This window comes from Nicotiana tomentosiformis, chromosome 2 (assembly GCF_000390325.3).
Source record: "Nicotiana tomentosiformis chromosome 2, ASM39032v3, whole genome shotgun sequence".
NCBI classification, from domain to species: Eukaryota; Viridiplantae; Streptophyta; class Magnoliopsida; order Solanales; family Solanaceae; genus Nicotiana; species Nicotiana tomentosiformis.
The window spans coordinates 129,194,371-129,206,091 of NC_090813.1; the positions used below are offsets into that span (position 1 = coordinate 129,194,371).

The window sequence follows — 11,721 nt, forward strand, 5'->3', positions numbered from 1 at the left end:
ACTCCAAAATTCGCAACCATGATGTCCACGCTGAGTAGACATTCTGTAAATTTAAAGTTGTTTCTCTAACTCCTTTGGTACTGAAGTATAGGATTATTAAGTAGGCGGATATACCGCAAGTCCCAACCTTATCCTCTACAAAATCTCAGGCCTTAAACACGTGTAAATTTTTGGGGAACCTTTCAGTACCACATATATACATTTCAGGCCAAAACTGATATAACACATGACCCCGCAATCCATCCATTGATAGTGGACTTCCCCCCACTTGGCACGAAGTCATAGTTCACCACGTCCGATGATCCACAATAATAACCTTCACAGCTCGTATAAATCAACCAGATGCCAAGGTCTGTTGCACTCCTCATATGATTCACTAGCTGATCTCTCAATACGTCCGCATCTTCAGTTGGAACCACACGTTGAGGCAATGTTGAGCATCTCTGGCTCTCTCGTAGTCCATCTGCAGCATCACGAACCGTCGACGCATAACTGATACCGAGTGCGCAATGTCATACACGAGTGGATACAAAGGAATATGTGATATTTGTTTCAAGATAAATCAATGCCGCACGATAAGGAATGAAAGAAGTGAAATTGTTCCTAAACTCCATAGCCTCTGAGAGATAAGTACAGACGTCTCTGTACCGATCCTTCGGACTCTACTAATCTTGCTCGTGACTCGTGAGACCTATGTAACCTAGTGCTCTGATACCAACTGTCACGACCCGAAATTCCCACCTTCGGACCGTGATGGCGCCTAACATTTCACTTGCTAGGCAAGCCAATGTTAGAATAATATTATCTATTTTAAAAATATTTTCTAAATTTATTAATAACAAAGAACAAATGTGGAAGTAAACTCTGAAATATAGTGAATAATACATAAATAAATTAACGGTGTCTAAATACCATCCCAGAATTGGTGTCACAAGTGCGCGAGCTTCTAGAATAATACAAATAAAGGTCTGAATAAAATAAAGTTGTCTGGAAATAAACACACAGATAAAGTAAAATAGACGGGGACTTCAGAACTGCGGACGCCATGCAGTTATACCTCAAGTGTCCTCTGGGTAGCTGATATCCGAGCAAGTCTACGCTACGCCGCTGGGACCAACTCCGAAATCTGCACAAGAAGTGCAGAGTGTAGTATCAGTACAACCGACCCCATGTACTGGTAAGTGCTGAGCCTAACCTCGACGAAGAAGTGACGAGGCTAAGGCAGGTCACTTACATTAACCTGTACGCACTATTGGTAACAACAACAAATAATAGAAATAAATCAGGTAACTCATTTATAATAATTGAAGCCAATTCAGCAGTCGTAACCAATTATCATTTCCATCAAATCTGTTGCAGCATGCAACCCGCTCTCACAAAATATTCACATTCAATTCTGTTGCAGCGTGCAACCCGCTCTCCCAATATATTCCTTTTAATCAAGTCTGTCATATATTTATTTCAATCAAGTATATATAAACTTTTAAATAAGTCTGTTGTGGCGTGCAGTTCGATCCCCCAATATTGACTTTTAATAAGTCTGTTGTGGCGTGCAACCCGATCCTCCAATATGGACTTTTTAATAAGTCTGTTGCGGCGTGTAATTCGATCCCCCAATATTGACTTTTAATAAGTCTGTTGCAGCGTGCAATCCGATCCCCCAATATTGACTTTTAATAAGTCTGTTGCGGCGTGCAACCCGATCCTCCAATAGGTCTTTTTAATAAATCTGTTGCGGCATGCAACCCGATCCTCCAATATGGACTTTTTAATAAGTTTGTTGCGGCGTGCAACCCGATCCTCCAATATATCCATTTCAATCAATTTTGTTGCGGCGTGTAACCCGATCCTCCAATATATCCATTTACCAATTCTTGTAGAAGAAATTTTTCCAATAAATGTAACAATTAATATAAAATTATAAGACAACAAGCATACAATAATTATGATTTAATTATGAAACAAAGAATGACAAATAGAAAATTATTATGGAAATCAGGGAGAAATATGCAGTTTAATGTTTAATATGCTAAATGCCAAATAACAATTAAAACACATAATTCAAATAGCATGGAACAATTAATGCAGGAATTCAATAATTAATAATTGACAAAGAATAAGAGAGAAATAATTATTATAATAATTAATTTATGAATTAAAATAATTTATGATTTTTCAAGTAAACCGGCAAACAATTAATTTGACGACGTATAGGCACTCGTCACCTCACCTATATGTCGTTCACATGCATTTTACATAACAAATAATTTAAGGGTTCTATTCCCTCAAGTCAAGGTTAACCACGACACTTACCTCGCTTTGCAAATTCCAATCAATTACTCGACCACAACTTTTCCTTTTAAATTTATCTCCAAATGCTTCAAATCTATTCACAAACAATTCGATTTACTCAATACGAATCATAGGAATTAATTCCATATGAATTTACTAATTTTCTGGATAAAAATTCGAAATTCATTCAAATATTTGATAGTGGGACCCACATCTCAAATCCCAAAAAAACTCGCAAAATCCAAACACTCGTTCCATTACGAGTTCAACCATATAAAATTATCCAATTCCGATATCAAATGGACCTTCAAATCTTAAATTTTCGTTTTTGGAAGATTTTATAAAATCTGATTTTTCTTCCCTAAATTCACGGATTCATGATGTAAATGAGTATAGAATCATGAAATATAATCAATATAGGATAAGGAACACTTACCCCAAGAATCATACTCTTAATCACCCATCATTACCCAAACTCGAAATTGAAGATTAGGGGTTAGAACCTTACCTCTTTGATGAAGAACTTGAGGAATTTCTTGTTGGTTTTCAAGGCTTGGACAAGAATTTGATGAACAAGACACTTTATCTACTTTCTCTCTCTAGAACACTCTCACTTCTCTCTAAAATCATCAAATAAATTCCCCAAAATAAATTCCAAAGCCTATTTATCAAAATGGGGCCGGGTTATGAAAATAGAAAAATTACCCCTCCGAAAACAGGTATGTGGTCGCATAATGGACCGCACAATTGGTCTTCGGGTCACAAAATGATCGTATAATTCGGTGCCCAGAACTGGGCTGTTCTGTACCATTTTGCAACCAGTTTGCGGTCGTATAACTATTTTGCGATTGCATAATGGTCGCAGAATCGTATTCTGTCAGCCTTTGGTAATTTGGTCATAACTTCTTGTAGGAATGTTCAAATGATGAACGGTTTGAAGCGTTAGAAACTAGACTCGAAGATCTTTCATTTGATAGGTAATACACTATACACAACTTCATATCATGAGATTTATACTCTTTTGAAGTTAGCTTTTGTGCGAACTCACTTAAAACTTTAATCTTATGAAATTTCCAACTTCTACATTCGATGCCAAAACCTACCGAATCAAGTCCGATTGACCTCAAATTTTGCATACAAGTCATAAATGACATAACGGAGCTATAAAAATGTTTGGAACTGGATTCCGACTCCGATATCAAAAAATCAACCCCGTGGTCAAACTTGGAAATCTTTTGCCTTTAAATTACTAGTTTCCGTTAAATAATTATAACTTGAGCTAGGGACCTCCAAATTAAATTTCGGGCATACGCCCAAGTCAAAAATCACAATACGGACCTACCGAAACTTTCAAAACAGTGATCCGGGTCCGTTTGCTCAATATATTGACCAAAGTCAACTCAACTGAGTTTTATGGCTCTAGTTCACAGATAAAACCATTTTTCACATAAAAAATTTTCGAAAAATTTTACGGACTTCGCACGCATGTTGAGGAGTGACAAATAGTGCTTTTTGAGGTATTAGAATACATAATTGATTATTAGATTTAAAGATGATATTTTGGGTCATCACACCGATCCATAAATAAATCAATACCATCAACAATCCAATACTCAATTTACAAGAATTTCTACAATCATAGGGTATGAGTACACGGCAATGAAGGAATCGTGTAAAAATCAAGGAACGCAACAAATATTACAAAAATGACAGGACAAATGAAGCACGAGACAACTAAGGCGTGAAATTACAACAATTAAAACAAGTAGCAGATAAGCACAGATTCATGGAAGGAACGCAACAATTAAGAGGTCACAAGACAATAAGGAAGACAACAACTTCAACTAAAGCATATAAGTGTAAAATATCAAGTAAGAAGTACAGTGAGTGCTAACAACATCAAATAAAGTATATAAGAGTAGATTAACGATGAGAGACATAACACGTCATGACAATTCACTCAAAGGCATGGAAAGAGTCTAGATAACCTAAACCGGTCAAATACCACATATAGTACGTGTACCCACTCGTCACCTTGCGTACACGGCTTTCACATAACACACTTAGCATAATCAACTCGAATCCTAAGGAGTTGTTTCCCCCACCAAAAGTTAGGCAAGATACTTACCTCAATTCGGCCAAATCAGTACTCAAATTAGCTTTTCCCTTTACAAATTCACCTCCGCTAGGCTCAATCTAGACAAAGACGACTTAAATACATCAAACAATGCAAGAGAAAATAATTTCAATAAACAAAGCTATGATCTTTATACAACTTCTAAACAAAGTCAACAAAAAGTCAGTCCCGGGCCCGTCCGGTCAAACTCCAGGTCCAAGGGTAGGTCTTAACTACTCATAGACCCTCGAGTCCATATACGTGTTTTGTTTCCAAATCCGAGTCCAATTCGAATCACAAATCCCAAATTTTCATTTTTCAAAACTTTGACAAAATCCTCAAATTTTTCGCTTAGATTCTCATGAATTTGATGTTAAATCTAATGTATAATTATAAAATATAATTGAAAACTGATTAGAGGCACTTACCCAATGGTTTGGTATGAAGCTCCTTCCACAAAATTGTCTCCCATCGAGGTTAGGGTTCAAAACATGATAAAATGAAGCTAAGTTTCGGAATGCTCAGTTATAAGCAAGCTGCAGATGTCGCATTTGTGACACTGGGTTCGCAAATGCGAACTCGAAAAAGCGAAGCTTGAACAATTCTGACGCCTTCAAAAATGAGACAGAAAATGTCGCAAATGCAGACACGGGTCTTCGCTAAAGCGACCAGTTTGTCGCAAAAGTGACCCTACCCAGCCCAGGACTTCATCATAAATGCAATACAGAGTTCGCAAAAGCGAACTCTACAGGCTTCGCAAAAGCGATCATTTCTTCGCAAATGCGATCCCTCCCCCAGCAGCCCAGGTTCGCAAATGCGAGGAATACCTAAAAAATACGGTAGTCGCATTTACAAACAAAACATCGCAAATGCGATCGAATCAGTACCAACACTCAACAATTCAACAAAATCAATCTGAAACCAATCTGAAACTCGCTCCCAGCCCCTGAGGCTCCAAACCAAACACCCACACCAGTTTAAAAACCTAACGTGAACTCGCTCGTGCAATCGAAATACCAAAATAACCTCTAGAAGCACAAATCGAGCGCCAAAACGTATGAGAATCTTAATGAACTTCAAGAACTTCTAGAAGCAACCAAGCGTTCGTACCATAACAAATCAACTCCAAATGACATCGAATTTTGCAGGAAATTTCCATATGAAGAAATAGAACTATTCCAAGTCCCGAAATAAAAATCCGAACCCGATAGCCTTAAAGTCAACTCTGGTCAAACTTAGAAAAATTCTAAACCGTTAAATTGCCAACTTTTGCCAAATGACGTTGAAACCCTCTAAAAACATCCAAATGCAAATACAGTCATACGCCCAAGTCCAAAATCACCATCTGGACCTACCCGAATCATCAAATCTCCGATCCGAGGTTAAATATCTAAAAAGTCAAACTCGGTCAATTCCTTCAACTTCGAGCTTCTCAAATGAGAGTCACCACTTAAAATCATTTTCGAACCACTCAAAAACCTGAGCCGATGATCCACGCAAGTCATAATATACTAGGTGAAGCTACTCATGACCTCAAACGACCGATCCGGACTCAATTTCTTAAAATGATCAGCCGGGTAGTTACAAGGGTGATGCAAATGGATCGATATTGCCACCATTATCATGCCGATCAGGTCTATTTATTAAACATGGATCATCATGTTCAAAATAATAAGAACAGAAATAAGATGTTTCTCTAGCCAGATATGCCTCACGTATCGATCCCTCAACCCTTGATCTATTATTCACGGTCCTCTTACATTTGCCAATCATCCTGCATAACACGATTTTGAGATGAAATAATATTAAAATAAAACACATAAGGATTAATGATTATAGATAATTATCCCTCGAAGGGATACATCCATCTACATTGAACTAGCCCTCATTGCCATGCCTCTTGCGCAAGCTGAATTAAAAGATGTTCCATCACATCGAAAAAATCAAGCGGGAAACTTTTTGCCAACTTGTTTAAAGTTAAGCGAATGTTGTTGTCAATGTAAGCTAGGTTCTCCTCCCTCAATGTGCTAGAGCACAACTCCTTGAAAAATAAGCATATCTGTATGATGGTCTTTCATATTCTATCAGGCAAAGCATTGAATTCAATAGGCATCAAAGATTCCATGAAAATGTGACAGTTGTGGCTTTTCATAGACGTCAACTTCCCTTATTTCATGTCAACACACCTAGATAAATTTGATGCATACTTATTAGGCATTCTTAAATTATTAACCCAATCACAAATCTCTCTTCTTTCATCCAAAGTGAACGTGTAACTGGCCTTAGGCTTCTGAATCTTGTTGTTCATGTATGTCAAGTATAACTCAGCCCGCCTACAATATTCTTTTAAATTCATCCTTGCCTTCAAGTTATCTTTTGTTTTGTTTCTTACATCCATCATAGTATTAAACAAGTTATCAAAAAAGTTCTTCTCGGTATGCATGAAATCAAGATTATGCCGAAGAAGATTGTTCTTCAAATAAGGCAACTCCTCAAAAATGCTATGTTTTGTCCAGTTGTGTGTTACACCATACCCCGATATCTTATTAGGCAATGGATACTCTGTTACCTTGGGTAGATCCCTAACTCTATTCCAAATCTCTTCAGGTGACAAGACATGCAGTGGCTCCTCATAATCAGTTTTGTTCTTCATAGATGCACTAGTATTTCTCCTAAACTCATGATCCGTTGGCAAAAAGTGGTGATGACAATCAAACCATGTGTTCTTGCCTCCATGTTTCAAAGTGAATGCCTTTGTGTCTTCCAAACAAGTCGGGCAAGCTAACTTTCCGGCAGCTGACTACCCGGACATTATTCCATAAGCAGAAAAATTATTTATAGTCCACATCAAAGCAACACCGAGTCTGAAGTTTTTCTTAGTTGATACATCATATGTTTCCACACCTTCATGCCACAATAACTTCAACTCATCAAATAGGGGTTGCATGTATATATCAATCAATTATTTTGGATTGCGTGGATCTGGAACAATACAAGTTAGAAATAAATATTGACTTGTCATACACAATTCAGGCGGTAGATTATACGTCGTAACAAATACTGGCCAACATGAATATGGTGCAGCAGACACTACAAATGGAGTGAATCTATTAGCACATAATCCCAGCCCAATATTTCTCGGTTCACCGGCAAAGTCTGGGAACACCCTATCAAAATGCTTCCATGCTTCTCCATCTGACGGATGACATAACACACTATTTGACCTTCTATGTTCATAATGCCATCTCATATGAGGAGCGAAACTCATTGATGCGTAAAACCTCTTTAACCTTGGTATAAGGGATAAGTCGTGCATCGCCTTCACTGGAACCTTCTTCTGTTTATCATTTGTGACTTCTTTGTAATGCGTCTGGTTACAAAATTTGTAATTTTCTAAAGCTGCATCATCCTTATAAAATAACATGCAACCTTTTTCACAATAATCAATCCTCTCCGATGAAAGACCTAACTTGAAAACCAATTTCTTTACCGTGTAAAAATCTTTGCGCAAGTCAATCTTGGTCGGATTAAGTTCATTCATAAGGCCAATGATAGAATCCATGCTCGCTTGAGAAATAGAATTATTCGATTTAATACTTAGTAATTTAACTACAACACTGCGTCTTCATAAAGCGGACAACTAGCTTCCTCTCACTGTTTGAAGAAGCTCTTAGCCTCATTATTTGGTTCGGATTGAGCCCTCGGGAACATCTCAAAAGCATCCCCCATCATTTCATTAAATCTAGAATTTTCAACATTAATATTCTCCCCTATGGGACTACCTTCTTCACCACCAAATGAGTTCTAAAAATGAACATCATCTACACTAGCATGACTCTCCCCATGCACAGTCCACACATAATAATTTTTCATAAACTCCTTCTTATGCAAATGAACAACGACAATATCGGGCACCAGTAACATAAGACACTTGCATTTCACACAGGGACACCTAATCGTCCCTTCGATAAGGAAATCATCAAGTGTCTTTGCCTTAACAATAAAGCTAGCAACCCCTTCTATAAATTCATCGCGCAACCCCGTACGATTCGGATGATTCCATCTACACAAAATGTTAAATATTATTTTATTTAAAGGTTCTTATTTTGAAAGGTTAAATAGCATTACACAATAAGTTAATTTTTAAAAATCCAATTTTAAATAATTTAATTTCAAAGGCTTCTATTTGTATAGGTATAAAAGTAGAAATATTAGCTTAGTATTACCTATCCTCTTATCATATTCTCAAAAATCTCTTTTATTAAAGTGATTGCGATTCACTAGATCGTGCTTCATCAAATTTCACAAACTATATATTCTTTTTTATTACTATCATTTATGAATATTTTTTACTAAGAGGAAGAGAGGTAAAAGGAAAACTAAATATCAAAGCAATATCACTGGCCTCCCAATTCAAAATGCAAGAAATCATGTTTGTTTGCCCAACAATACTATTGAAATATCAAAGCAATTTCTATTCTCAAGTGAAACTCCACATGACAAATTTGTTCAAAAGATTATGAATGATCGTTACAAGAAAACTACTCCACTCAAAAATACACATGGGATCCTAAGGCTCAGTATCATGTCATTCATGAGGAGACTCTTCAAACACACAAAATTTTACAAAATTAAAAATCAATCTATTTTCTAGCATAAATTTCTAAGTACTTGAATAAATTAATAATTTTAATAAAAATTATACTAACCTTGCAATTGGACCACTACAACACTGCCGCTGAGTATAGAGGAAGACAATGTCGTCGGAGTCCATCGTTGTCGCTGCTGCTACACACCATTGCTGCCCGACCGCCTCTCCTAAAAAAATTGAAAAAGGAAAATGAGAAGAAGAGGACAGGAGAGGAGGAGGGATAGAGAGAATGAGAGAACGAAATACATTACCTTTGTCTTCAATGGCACCTGTGGAGGGTTCCACCGTGGGGGGGGGGGGGGGGGGGGGGAGGAGGAGCTGGGAGGAGAGGGAAAAAGAAAGAGCGATGAAAGAGGAGAAAATGAAATATTTTCGGGAAAAGCAGGTATTTTAAAAGAATTTGTGATCGAATCGGTCGCAAATATTAATTTAATATTTAAATATTTCGACCAAATCAGTCGTACATGTGAGTCAACGAAGTCAAAGGTGTCAGGCGGCAATTAATTTCACTTTGCGACAGATTCGGTCGCAATCTTTAATTTTTATTTTTTTATTTTCCGACAAAAACGGTCGAAAATATCGCAAAAAACTTTCGCGGTTTTATCCGCCAATTTTTTTGACGGATCCAGTCACAGTGTCAGTCTTAAAATTATTTTAAAAAAAAGTAAATATATGTTTTACCAAATTTTCAACCGTTTCGGTCGGAAACTCCAATTGAATTTTTCCAGTCACAAATTGGCGATCGAAAAATGGGCATTTTCTAGTAGTGAGGGAATATGCCACTATATATATTAAACGGAAAAGGGCCAAAAATAGCCTTGAACTATTTGAAATAGCTCAAAAATATCCTCCGTTTGTTTTTGGTACCAAAAATATCCCTGCCATTTATGTTTTGAATCACAAATGCCCTTAAACAGTTGGTCTTGCTATTGAAGGTGACATGGCAGTTCAACTGGTTAGATTTGCTTATATGGCCATCCACCTAAGCAATCCAGCATGGCAAAATTATTTTTTCGGAAAAAATATTTTTTCGAAATTTTTTATTAAAATACAAAATCAACACTTATTTCGATAAAAGTAAAAAAAATTCCGGAAAAATTATTTATTTCGGAAATTTTTATTAAAATATAAAATCAACACTTATTCCGAAAAAATTAAAAAATTCCGAAAAAATAACCCCCAAAGATTTATTTTTTCGGATTTTTTTTTTGGAATAAGTGTTGATTTTGTATTTTAATAAAAAATTATGAAATAAATATTTTTTCGATTTTTTTTACTTTTTTCGGAATAAGTGTTGATTTTCTATTTTAATAAAAAATTCCAAAATAAATAACTTTTCCGAAATTGTTTTACTTTTTTCGGAATAAGTGTTGATTTTGTAGTTTAATAAAAAATTTACGAAATAAATAATGTTTCCGAATTTTGTTTACTTTTTTCGGAATAAGTGTTAATTTTGTATTTTAATAAAAAGATTCGAAAAATATTTTTCAAAAAAATAATTTTGTCATGCTGGATTGCTTAGGTGGATGGCCATGTAAGCAAATCTAACCCAGTTGGACTGTCATGTCACCTTCAATGGCAAGACTAATAGTTTAAGGGCATTTGTGGTCCAAAACATAGATAGCATGGATATTTTTGGTACCAAAAATAAATAGAGAGTATTTTTTAGCTATTTCAAATAGTTCAAGGGCATTTTTGGCCCTTTTGACCGAAGAGGGGACCCCGAAGTTGAGTGTGGGCAAGCCCAAAGTCTTCGAATCGATTTATATATATGTAATTATACAGTTTTAAAAGATAGTACATATTAAGTTAAAATACAATGAAGTATAAAATTTGCTTATTACTAAAATAATCCTTATATAAATTATACTACCAAGCATTTAACATCACCTACTACACAGAAGTATTTGCTAATAGTAATAATGACAGTTTTTACAAATAGTATTGTAGTTATAGAACTTCCTTTTTCCTTTTTGAGTCATCATTAACCTCTGCTCAACTGATACATAGAGGCCCTAGCAACTTAAATTAAAAAGGGAAAATAAGAATAAGAAAATTTTACCTCATATAACAAAAGTATACACCCTATTTATTATAAACCAAAATTATTTTAAAATATTATTTTCTATAGCTACATTTTATATTTTATAGCAAAATAGGTATTTATGGTATATACTATCATTGACGCATGAAATACGCTATTTATGTTTTTCCTCTCTCTTTCTTTCAATTAATACAAGATTCTCTCTAAGATTTTTTCTTCTTTTTCTCTCTCTTTCCTTTCTTTTTCTTCGAGCAATTCAAGCCCTAGTATTGATGGCCGACAAGAAAGAAGAATCTCTCTCTCTTCGAGCATCTCAAGATACACGCCCTAGTATTGATGGCCGACGAGACATTAGAATAGGGTAGAAGGCAGCGAGGAAACAGAAAAGAGTGAATTTTTCGAACGAAAAGGAGCAATGTGATGAACTCGTATCATAAATTTATTGTACGGATCCGACGAACTTTCTTCTCTTCTTGGCTGGAAAACACCATTTCCGACGAACTTTCTTTTCATTACTATTTAGTCACATACAATGATACAAATATATTATATTCTATACAAATTCACTAAAACACATTGTATTTTTATATAAATATATAATTTTTTGCCTGTATTTAT

At 35.7% G+C, this 11,721-nt stretch overlaps 1 long non-coding RNA gene across 2 annotated transcripts; it reads right to left on the minus strand.

Moving 5' to 3' along the window:
* Positions 1-852: 852 nt before the first annotated feature.
* On the minus strand, positions 853-9,394 carry LOC117277758 (uncharacterized). 2 transcript variants are annotated; one of them, XR_011414238.1, is made up of 4 exons: positions 9,311-9,394; positions 9,118-9,226; positions 4,421-4,488; positions 853-1,126 (listed from the first exon to the last, which is right to left on the minus strand). It is a non-coding gene; the product is annotated as an uncharacterized lncRNA (long non-coding RNA). The 2 variants fall into 2 exon arrangements; XR_011414237.1 differs by lacking the exon at positions 4,421-4,488.
* Positions 9,395-11,721: the final 2,327 nt, after the last annotated feature.